The sequence below is a fragment of the Pinus tabuliformis genome, chromosome 8, assembly GCF_031772625.1.
Source record: "Pinus tabuliformis cultivar Carrire ecotype Pingquan chromosome 8, CPIR1, whole genome shotgun sequence".
NCBI lineage: Eukaryota > Viridiplantae > Streptophyta > Pinopsida > Pinales > Pinaceae > Pinus > Pinus tabuliformis.
Window position 1 is genome coordinate 929,673,246 of NC_142294.1, and position 12,320 is coordinate 929,685,565.

A 12,320-nucleotide genomic window follows, 5' to 3' on the forward strand; every position below is an offset into this window, starting at 1 on the left:
AGTTCTATGCTTGTTGTGGACAAGCTCTTCCCAAGGTCTGATAATGTGCATGGAAATAATAGACTGAGTTTCTGCATCTGCATGTACCACTGCTGCTTTATGGGGTACTAAATCTGAATGAACTATAACATTATTGTTTTGCTGTTTATGGGAATCTGTTTCAATCTTCTGAACAGAAACAGGTTCAGAATGATGACTCCACTGCTGTAATTCTTCCTGCTGTAGCTTTGTCTCAAGCTGCAAAAACTCAATATCTTCTTGTACATTATGCAAACAAGTTCTAATGTCAACAAGAGAAGCTTTGCTTACTCTTACTGTACCATGATCAGAGGAATGTATCAGAGTTTTTAAGAACTCCAATATTTCACCAATTTGAGTCATTTCTTCATATCTTTACTAAACAGAAAAAATATATCTGGATGCAAGAGTTCATCAAATCTCTCTCTGAAAATTAGCCCAAGCAGAACAAAAGCTTCTTCCTTCCCTTCAAATTTACAAAATCAATAGGTTTTCTCTGTCAACAACAAAACTCTTCGCATGGCAGCCAAAGTTTAACCCATCCACTCTCAGTTCAAAAATGTAGAACAAGCCCTAAATAAATCTTCGTTTAAGCGTTTTCTGCACAAATCTGATCTCAAAACTTTTTTAAAAAAATTAAAACCTCAAATCTTTTGTTTTTACTGACAAGAACTCTAAAACATCCGTAATATAGGAATATTATGACGATTATTCTCTATAATTCTTTACCGGAATCCGAATATTGAGGTAAGACTTGCAATAGGAATTCCCGATTGCCTTCCTTCAGCTTCTCCTTCTTCCTCCTCCGCCGCTGCTTCTCCCAATGTTGTTTCACCATCTGTTAAAAGTCAACAAAATAAAAGCATGGAAAGCGCCAGGGAAATGATATTTTCGGTGCATGTGCCTATGGAGACGGGGCTTCCAATGTGAACACGCATAGTTGGCTTCAGAGAGTTCCTTATTCGCCTAGAACCCGGACGTCATGCCCGCCTGTAAAACGATTAATGATTTTATTCACCTTGCAGACGAAAGCGCTTTGCGAAGAAGAAGATGAAAGACTGCAACAAAATTGATCCAATATTTGAATATGATGTTTATGATTTTCTTGGTGTAGAGAATTCAATCAAAAAGTTCTGCTCCTATGGATCCACTAGCTCTGACTGTGTGTCTGAGCAAATTACTTTCTGGTCTCACAAGCTAAATTTAAACAAATCAGGAAATGCTTGAGGGATCTCTCTCAATTGTTGTTGATCAGGGGAAATGATGGATAGCAATAATGGAGTTAGCTGAAAGAAACTCCAGTAGAAAATCCCGATCAGACACCGAATCAACACTGTTTCTTAGGCGTGCAGTAAATCCCAGTGCCACAGAAGTTGCAAACCTATCAATTGGAAGTCCAGTACCAGCAAGGGCACAAGCCCCCAAGGGAGAAAAGTTCATGCGAGCTTTGCAATCCACTAACCAACCACTATCCCGTTCAAGTTGTTCAACATATGAAAGTAGGAGGTGTTGCAATAGTAGTGGTTGTGCTCTTTGCATATGAGTGTAGCCAGGAATTATCAAGCCTTCATGCTGAATTGCCAAATTCACCAGAGCAACCTGAAGGCGTCTTATGCATCTCAGAATTTGATCAGTGGCATCTCGACACCATTTGAGGCCTCGGATGATGAGCGTCCAGTAGGTGAGGTCGCTGGAGACGAGCTTTGAAACTAAGAACAAACTCGAAACAGAGCAGCGACAACGTTCCAATACCGAGCGTGTAGTGGTCTTTCATGCAGTACTCCCTCACACTTCTGGAATTCGAATAAAACTTTTATAATGAACTTATAGCGGGCTTCCCGTTAAATCCAATCCAAGAAGACAATTCTTTGTTACATTCAAGCCTTTTATCGGCTTAAAGATCGAATCTTGTTCAATAAACCCTGGAAAACGTGAAAGCTCAGCCGAATGTGAAATGAGTCCCGGACATAACAATATGCATTAAAATCCAGCTACCAAAGGCGCAATTGAGTGCCAACAACTTCGACCTCCTCTTCAGAAAACAAAAAAAATGGAAAATCTCCAACAGCAACAGTCAATTAAAGGTTCAAATTGAAGGCCTCGAGCTCCTCCGTTGATCTGCAGCAACCTCGGAGTCTGTCGATCGATGGCCGGCCAAATGTTTTGACGCATGAACCGACACAATGTATGGCTGAGGGTCTGCTCTCCTTCCTTCAGGTGTTCTTCACTTTATTCTTCCATTCCCGCAGCATCTCCATGCTAGGCGTTAACCATGTCAGGCGTTATGGCAGAGTATGGCACGGTAAACAAATAGGGGCAGCGTACCAAAACAACGTTTAATGCATGGCACAACGCTTCCAGAATCTTACTACAGTCCAGATGATCAAATTGCAGGTTGTCCAGCTGATCTCAAGGGCATTCTACTGAGCGATTCAGAGGATTCTCCAGGCCAGCGCTAAAAATACCATGGACAACGTTTCTTTTATGAACTGTTTATGAACAATCAGGAGCCAGAGAGTGCAGGTAATGGCAGACACTCAAAAATTATGCAGAATTTATGTGACTGATAGACAACGTTCAAAAATTATGAAATGTATGGATTCTAAACATATTCAGATGAATAGGGCGTAGGTCTTATAAATAGAATATGGAAGAATGCAGGTAATGTCAGACATAGAATCTTAAAATAGCCAGAGACCTGCGGATTTAAGAGGTCAGGAATGTCGGGATGGCAGAGTCAGCGCGCCAGGGCTTTTAACGCACACATTGTTGTATTCATTCAAATGCACCGGAAATTGTACATGTGCCAGCACAAATATATATAACGAATTCAACACCAGCACATTAATCAACCAACAATATCACCAAGAGTTCACGACCTACATAACATTAATGGTCAATGCATAGGTCAGGTGAGAGAAACACAACAAAAGGCCACAGGAAAACAGTGACTCCAATATGAGCAGGGCCAGAATTCGCCTGCTCTGATACCATGTTAAACACACATGGACAACACAAAAGATATGAAGGATAAATCATGCAATACCTTTTTTTATTAACATCAGATATACATTTATAGTACAATATGTGACTCTTGGGTTTCAGATCCCAAGGTCTCTTGGACTGCTTAGTCTATTCAACTTCCACACTAACCATTTAGGATTAGGTGTCCAACAAAATTGATCCTCCAATTAAAATGTAAGTTAGTTTCCAAGAAGGTCTTCCACTCACAAGTTAACTAATTCATTATTTAATTTCATGGAAAAGAGTTGTGAAAACATGCATTAGATGAATGAATTTTTTTATAAATGGTTTAAATTAATTCCACTTCAGTGATTTGATGGAGCTATACTATTTCAAACCCATTGGTCCCAGAGATTTATTTGAGTGTGTTTTGATAGCAATCCATTCACATTTTCTATTAATTATACCTTTTGTGTGAATCAAACAAGTGTTACGAGAGGTTAAGGAACGCCCCTCATAAAATATTAGAACCGATGATAAACCACTTTCTCAATAAATATATTCATAACTCTCCATGGCAAGTAAATGCTAGGGATCTTTTAGAATGGTCAACCCATTTCCTCGAAATATATTCCTAACTCTCCCTCGAAGATAAATGCTAGGGATATTTTAGAATGGTCAAGGATGAAAACCATGGTCAACTAAGGCCATCCAACATTGGCATGGTTATAATTGTCAATCAAGTTGAACCATGATCAACAATGGTAAACCATATATTAATGTTAATCTTAGGATAAATATATATAAGGGGTTATATAGTATTAATCTTAGGGTTTGTCATATTAATAATAGGGTTTATCATATTAATCATAGGGTTTAATATCAATATTTGAGTTTATAATATTAATCTTATTATTTATAATATTGATGTGACCAGTTAATATATTAAACTTGTGGTTTAGAATATTAAACTTATGGATTATAATCTTAGTGTTTATGAAATTTATGTGACCATTTATATAATGAGAGTTAGGGTTTACAATATTATCACATAGTTTATAATCCTAGGGTTTAATATATTGATATTATGATTTATAACATAATAGTTTATAATAGTAATATGAAGGTTTTATAATCCTTAGGTTTAATATTGATCCTTAGGGTTCATAATATTTGGTTTAATATTAGCATTTATAATATTAATCCTAAGGTTTATGATATTAATGCTAGGGTTTACTATTAATGTTAGGGTTTATAATTCAAGGGTGTAATATGTTGATCTTAGGGTTTAATATATTAATATTAGTGTTTATAAAATTATATTTTATAATATTTCATTTAGTATTAGCTTTGATGTTATGGTGGTGCATAAATCTATCTAATGTACCATTATGACAATCATTGTGAGAATGCTACATTAGATTTCAATTTACTCAATGTTGCATTAAGACATTACAAAATTGGGGTTTAATAGTAGGGTTTATAATATTTGGTTTATAGTATTAGTCGTTAATATTGGGTTTATAATATTTGGGGTTATAATATTGAGTTTAATATTAGAATTTATTGTTGGGTTTAATATTATAGATTTTAATATTGGGTTTATAATATTGGCTTTTATAATGTTAGGGTTTATAATATTTCTTTGAATATTATGGTTTAATTTTGTGATGGTATAATGATACAAAATCTATCCAACATCACATTATAGTAGACATTTTCTCGTGATCACATCACGATGGAGCTACAGGAGCGGGCGGGCCTAGGGTAAGAAAGTTAGGGTTTGCTGAAGTGCTGTAGGCAGTCGCTGTTACCGGCATGTCGTTTCACTGTAACGGATCAACGGAGTCGATCACGTGCTGTCTAACATCCATCGTTGTTTTACCTCAATTGCTGGCCATCATGGAGGGTCACATGGAGGTGGATCTCATGGATTATTTCGAGGATCCTTTGGAGGACCATATTATATTTGGTAACCATAATTTTGTTGCGCCGGTTACCGCCCCCCCGACTGTTACGGAACCGTTTTCACTCGACACTTCGCCGGTGGTCGCACTCCCTAGTCCGTTCATCAACCTATTCGACTCTGCCCACCCTCCTGCATCGATGCCTGGCCTTGAAGCCCCTCCGCTATCTCCTGGTATGGCTCAGCTTCTCTCTACCTTTTCCCCTCATATTATGTCTTTCGATCAACCCCTTCCCTCACCCTCGGATCTCCCGACTACATCAGTGGACACCTCGGTGAAGGGATCCCAAACCCTACCGGAATCTGTTATTTGACCTTGTGGATGTTTTGGTACCCCGGTTGTAAATGTTAAACCCTCGAAACCCATCTCCCCTGAAGGTGAAAAAACCCCTTTGTCGATTACCCGTCAGCGCCTCGCACAAAGAAGAGGAAATCCAGGTGTATCAGAGCGACGACCAAAGATATCACTATCACCTTTGGAGACCCATCAGCATTAGGGGAAGCAGTGACCATGGCTCGAACGGTCTTGGTAGGACATGTGCGGGGACGTGCCTACTCAGCAAGCCGACTGACGCAATGGGTAAAGGAAATCTGGGGAGCCCTGCTCAAAGAACTTCCGGAGGTACATGTTCTCCCCCGAGGGTGGTTCTCCCTCCATTTCGCAAAGGAGGTCTATACGGACTTAGTACTGGCAAAATACTGGCACATTGAAATGGCACCAGTTCTGCTAAAGAGGTGGAGTCCCCTCTTTGACCTAGAGCATGAATAGATTGGAGCAGGACCCCTGTGGGTGTGTTTGCCTGGATTACCACTATAGTATTGGAGTGAGGAAGCACTCATAAGGATAGGAAACGCATTGGGCACGTATCTGGATCATGACCGCACGTATGAAGAATCTAAGAAGCGAACCCTAGCTCGCGTGCTGGTTCATTTGGATACACGTGAGGGATTGGAGGAAAAGATCACACTGCAATGGGGAAAATACAGCAGGACCCAAATTCTCGATTACAAAGGCGTACCGTTCCGATGCAATCGCTGTCATCAAGTGGGACACCTATTTAAGGACTGTCCACTGAACAAAAGTCCAGAGGATTCCCCAAATATCACTCCCACTCCATCTAGAGGGGCATCTCTGGTCATCCCTCACCCACCGCAGGGGAACACATCAGCACAGGGCTCTCCAGTGAAGGCAGGGTCGAAGGGGCTAGGTTCGTCTTCGCCACCTATGACTAGGGCTCGGGCCGCAGCTGCAGCCGCACAGGCCTCGGGTACTACTCTAAACCCTTCCTCCTTATCTCTTGGTATCTCCTCTGCTTTCGTTACTTCAATTGCATCTTGCACTATGGCTCACTGCACTATCTCGCCTCCTCCTTTGAGTGCCTCCACTGCCCCTCCAACCTTGCCGCCCTCATCCTCTTCCTCCTCGCTGTCATCTACCAGGAAGTCTACCTCCCACCCTTATTCTCTTCATCCTCGTACTCACCTTTCGGTCACCTCCGGACCTCAGGTCGGTCTGGGTATCGTCCCCTTGGGACTGGGACCTCTGACCTCCAGAGGTAGAAAATCTGATCTTCCAAAGCTATCAGGCGGGCTGGGGCGGAGGTCGTATCTTGTCGAAAATCCACAATTGATGGGGTCCTTAGAGCAACCTTAACCCGTCGGAGTGGTCCCCCATGAAATTCTTATCTTTCAATTGTCGAGGCCTCGCTAGTGCCCCCAAGAAACTAGCCCTCAGGAGACTCTTCGAGGTGGAACAGCCTGACATTATTCTCCTCCAAGAGACTCTTGGCTCGGCCGAGGCAATCACACAATCCTTACTCTCACTGGCGACAAGATGGAAGTTCTTGGCAATGGATGCCACTGGTCGATCTGGGGGACTGGCGCTCGGATATAACCCTAGGTCAATCAGGATCGATTCATCCTGGGGAGGACATGGATTCATGGGAATGGACATTTTCTCAGTGGAACTCGGACAAGCCTTTCGTATTGTGAATGTATATGGCCCCTGCCACCAAAGGGAGCCCTTTTGGAGGCAGCTCCTTAATCTTACATTATTGGCACCTGACCACACTATTCTGGGGGGAGACCTAAATTTTTCTCTGGGGTTCCGTGAATCATGGGGTTCTATGGCACAGGTGGATACCATGACAGAGTTCATGAGAAATACCCTGGAACAGACAAACTTTATTGATATCCCCATGCAGAAACCCATGCCTACGTGGAGGAACAGAAGGGTGGGAGCAGCTGCTTTGGCACGCAGACTGGACAGATTTCTGCTAAAAGGCCCCCTGCTTCATCATTTACATCACTATAAACAATGGGTTGGATCGGGGGGTATATCAGATCACTCCCCAATATTATTGGAAATCTTCGGCCCACATCATAAGCCAAAAGCCCCTTTCAAATTCAATCACAGCTGGCTTCAGGACCAAGAATTCATGAAATTGGTCACAGAGTACTGGATGGCACACCCCATTGACAGAGAGGGTTCACTGGGCAAGGGATTTTGTGAAAACCTAACTGAGCTTAAGCATATAGTCATTAATTGGACCAAGGAGAAGTACATCAAGGAAACCGCTCAACTCTCACTTGTTGAAGAAGAGTTAAGTTCTCTACTAGATGATCGGAACTTAGGATTCATCTCGGGCGAAGACAAGTCTCGACTGATTGAGTTGGAAAACCAGAGGACTAATATTCTCCGACAAAGGGAGGAATCCATCAGACTGCGTAGCAGAGCAATTTGGCTGAAAGCTGGGGATGAAAACTCAAGGTTCTTTCACAACTATGCAAAGGGAAGGAAAGTGGAAAACACTATATGGAATCTCCCCCTACCCGAAGGAGGCCTTGCAGACTCGTTCAACAAGCTCTCCCAGCTTGGAACATCTCATTTTAGAAGATTGTACAGAAGTCCACCAGGTCCAAATTTGGCAGAGATCATTAATGTGGCCACTCACTTCCCTAGATTTGTAACCGAGGAGGACTCGACTGACCTTATGGCCCCGGTCACTATGGAGGAACTGGAAAGCACACTCAAATGGTTCAAGAAGGACAAGAGTCCTGGGCCGGACGGCTGGACTATCGAATTCTATTTAGCCTTCTCTGACCTGCTGGGACAGGATCTGCTCAGAGTGATAGAGGAAAGTAGAACATCTGGGTGCTTATATCATGCTATAAACTCTACTTTCATTGCCCTCATCCCTAAATCTGACTCCCCATCCTCTTTTGATGATTTTCGCCCCATTTCACTGTGTAATGTTCTTTACAAGATTATCTCTAAGATCATTGCTAACAGGCTCAAACCCATTCTTTCAAAACACATTGCTCCTCAGCAATTTGCTTTCCTGGAAGATAGACAGATACATGAAGCCATTGGATCCGCCCAGGAAGCCCTACACTCCATCTGGTCCAAACATCTTAAATGCATTCTCCTGAAAATTGACCTATCAAAAGCTTTCGACCGAGTCAGCTGGCTATACATTAAGATGCTCCTTATTCATCTGGGCTTCCCTCTTCCTCTCATAAACTGGATCATGGCTTGTATCTCTACTCCCTCGTTCAGCATCCTGATTAATGGATCGGCTTCCCATTTTTTTCACTCTGAAAGGGGGCTTCGTCAGGGCTGCCCCCTATCACCTCTCCTATTCCTATTGGTCATGGAAGGACTGAGTCGCTTAATCAATTCAGCAAAAAGGGAAGGTTCTCTCAGAGGCCTTAAGATCACGGATGAGTGCTACCTCACACACCTGCTGTTCGTGGATGATGTACTCATCCTATTGGATGGTAGCATCAGAGATTCATTGACATTTTCCCGCATACTACAGCTCTTCTCACAGGCCACAGGCATGATTGTTAATCAAGGAAAATCTACCATAACTCTGGCCCGCACCTCGGTCAATGAATCTCAAACAGCTCGACAGGCTTTCCCTTACATCATTCATCCATTGGACAGGGGTCTAAAGTATCTGGGTTTCTGGTTAAAGCCCACTTGCCAGAAGATTGCAGACTGGGTCTGGCTGGTATCAAAATTGGAAAAAAGACTATCCTGTTGGAGTCATAGATACCTATCCAGGGCAGGACGATTAGTACTCATAAAATCCGTGTTGGAAGCTACTCCGGTGTTCTGGATGGCTCTCGCATGGATTTCAAGACACATTCTAGCTCACCTACAACAATTATGTAACAGATACCTCTGGGAAGGAAATCAAAACAAACGTATCTTTGCCTAGATTGGATGGCCGAAGATAGCACTCCCAAAAAAGTGGGGAGGATGGGGACTAAAAGACCTGCCACTTTTTGCACAAGCATTTGCAGCGAAAATGAGCTGGGCATTGCTAACTAGCTAGAGCTTATGGACCCGTCTCTCATACCACAAATATATATGGCCCCTTGGCATACTGGAATGGGTTAGACTCCCTAATTGGAACCGTGCTGGGATATCATCTATATGGAAAGCATTACTATTCTCACTGCCCATGATCAGAGACAACTTGGTTTGGAAAATCAGAGACGGTACCCTGGCTAGGATCGGAATCGACCCATGGACTGGCAGCGGAGGAAGGCATATTCTGTCTCAAGATTTGGTTGGACATCTACTCGCACGTGATATCAAAGTGATTGCCCAAATTGCAGACAGAGAAAATTCAGATATTTTTCATCAGGCCTGGAGGACAGCACAACAATTAAATCTCCCACAAAGATGGCATCAGGAATGGCAGATATACAGAGAGGCCCTGATCGAATCTCACATCAGAATCATAGAGGGGCCGGATGAACTGATATGGAACCAGGCTGATAGTGGTTATTACACTCCAAAGGCTGGCTACATCCTTCTTATTAGTCACAAAAAACCTGAGGTCATCTCGAACTGGTGGCATAGCATATGGAAACTCACAGCAACTCCGCGATCAAAACTCTTCTTCTGGTGTATCCTGAGGAACAAAGTCCCTACAGGCGAATATCTAATGCACAGAGCACAATATGGACCAACCTGGTGCGTGCTATGCAAAGGAGCTACCGAATCCACAGAGCACCTTTTTATGCGTTGCAGGAAGATACAAGAACTGTGGACAACTCTTAAAAACACCATTTCATACTCTGGAAATTGGGAAGGTACAGACCTGACAGAGGCTTGGACAGAATGGGAGTCGCGGCACAAAGGATCGAAGAACATCAATCTCCCAATTCTAGTAAACTGGCATATATGGAAAGCGAGAAATCGCATCATTTTTTATGACAAACCTGTATAGTGGCCAATGGTGGAGGCAGGAATTATTGCGGAATTTAGAGAATTACCAGAACCCCCACCCCCTAAGTTGCGCCACCCTCATCCTCCTCCCCGAATTGATCGAAACACTCCATGGGCTTTCTTTGATGGGGCCACAAACAGGCAGGGCTATGGAGGGGGATTTATCATACCAAAAATGAGCATCATTACTACAAAGTAAAAGTGGGACTGGGAATTGGAACGAACAATTTTGCCGAACTCATCACACTTTGTCCTTTACTACATTTTGCATTGGGTCATCATTGCACTTGCATAAACATTTATGGGGACTCAAAAATCATCATAAATTGGTTCAACGGCATATCTGATTGTCACATTCACACACTCAACATTATATTAAATGAAGTATTTGAACTCAAAGTAGCTTTTAACGACATCACATGTTCACATATCTACAGGGAACATAATGAAAGTGTTGACAAACTATCCAAGGAGGTCGCGCTGCTGGACAGAGGAGTATGAGAGATCACAGAGGTACAAGGCCAACAGGAGTTCAAGTACTACCACCGACCATACATAGATCCGAGTTATCAGAATGCACCCGGACAATAAATTATCTGAAGAATATCATGTTTTTGAGAGAGATGTTTTTTGTAATCACCAAAGCAATATGTTTTTTTTGAAACAGTAAGTTAAAGTCGAAAGGCTTTGTATATAGTTGGTATATATAGCACTAGCAGATTGCCCTGCGAGGTACATCTGATTAGATGGTTATGTTCAGAATCCTTTTTGTAACTAAAAGATAGACTGTGAATAGTGACCTCAGCATATGCGTAAAGCATCTACAATATGTAATTTTCCATATAATGAAAATTACAGATTTTCCCAGTGGAAAAAAAAGTAGACATTTTCTCATCAATGCAAAAAATAATCTCACAAAATGTGTTGCAATCTTACATTACATGGCAATTTATTCAATTTTCATATCAAAATATAGTTTTTATAATGAGATTTATAATATTAGGGTTTATAAAGTTATGGTTTTTAATATGATAGTTTTATAATATTATGAACCACATGTATTAATGTTTTGGTTTTAAATTTTATATGGATTTTAATATTGACTTCAATATCAATCTTAGAATTTATAATATGACTTTACTGTGATACAGATGTTGTAGCATAATGTTTAACCTTTTCACTAAGTCAAAGTACATAAAAATAAATTAAATTTAAATTAAATAAAAATATTAATATAATGTAATGTAAACATTTTAAAATAGGCAAAGTGAAATACAAAATAAAACTAAAATAATAGAAATAGAAATGCCCCATGGTATTTATTCATAGTACTCACATGGAATAAAACCTATTTAAAGCGGGAAATTAAACCACCCTACGTCCATCTTAACTCTATATATACTAAAATAATTTAGCATATTAAGATATTTGAACCCTATGTGAGCTTCTTAGTAGATATAGAGTTAGGATGGATCTAGCATGATATAAATTTTCAGCTTTCAATAGGTTATATTCCACATGAATACCATGGATTCTCAATAACATGGGCCATTTTTTATTTTATTATTTTATTTTTATAGTGTTAATTAATTTTTTTCGGCATTTAGAACATTTACATTAAATTATATTAATCATTTTCTTTAATTTAATATTTATTTAATTATTTATTCTTATGTAATTTTACTTAGTCAGAATGTTAAACGTTATGTTACAACATCTTGTTTTGTAATTTACAATATTAATGTTTAATATTGTGGCATTATGATTATATTGTTAATGTAAAGTTTAATATATTAAATTATAACATTAATATTACTATAATATTATAGGTCTTTGTCTAATGTACATTTTCATAGGAGTCTAGTGAAACAATTTGAAAAGAGAATGTGATGTTCTTTTTGTTTAAAATGATTTTTTAAATACATAAATGGATTCAACACCCTGAAAAGTCTGTCATTGACTCCAATTCTTGATATTAAACAAATTAAACTAGAGCTCTTCAAAAATCTATGCTTGATTTTGCTTAAAATTAAGGAGAAAAATGTAGTCAAAAAATCCATTTAGTTAATAAGTTAGACTATGCCATATTATAACAGAAGTAGTCTAAGTTATAGAGAAAATAGATTT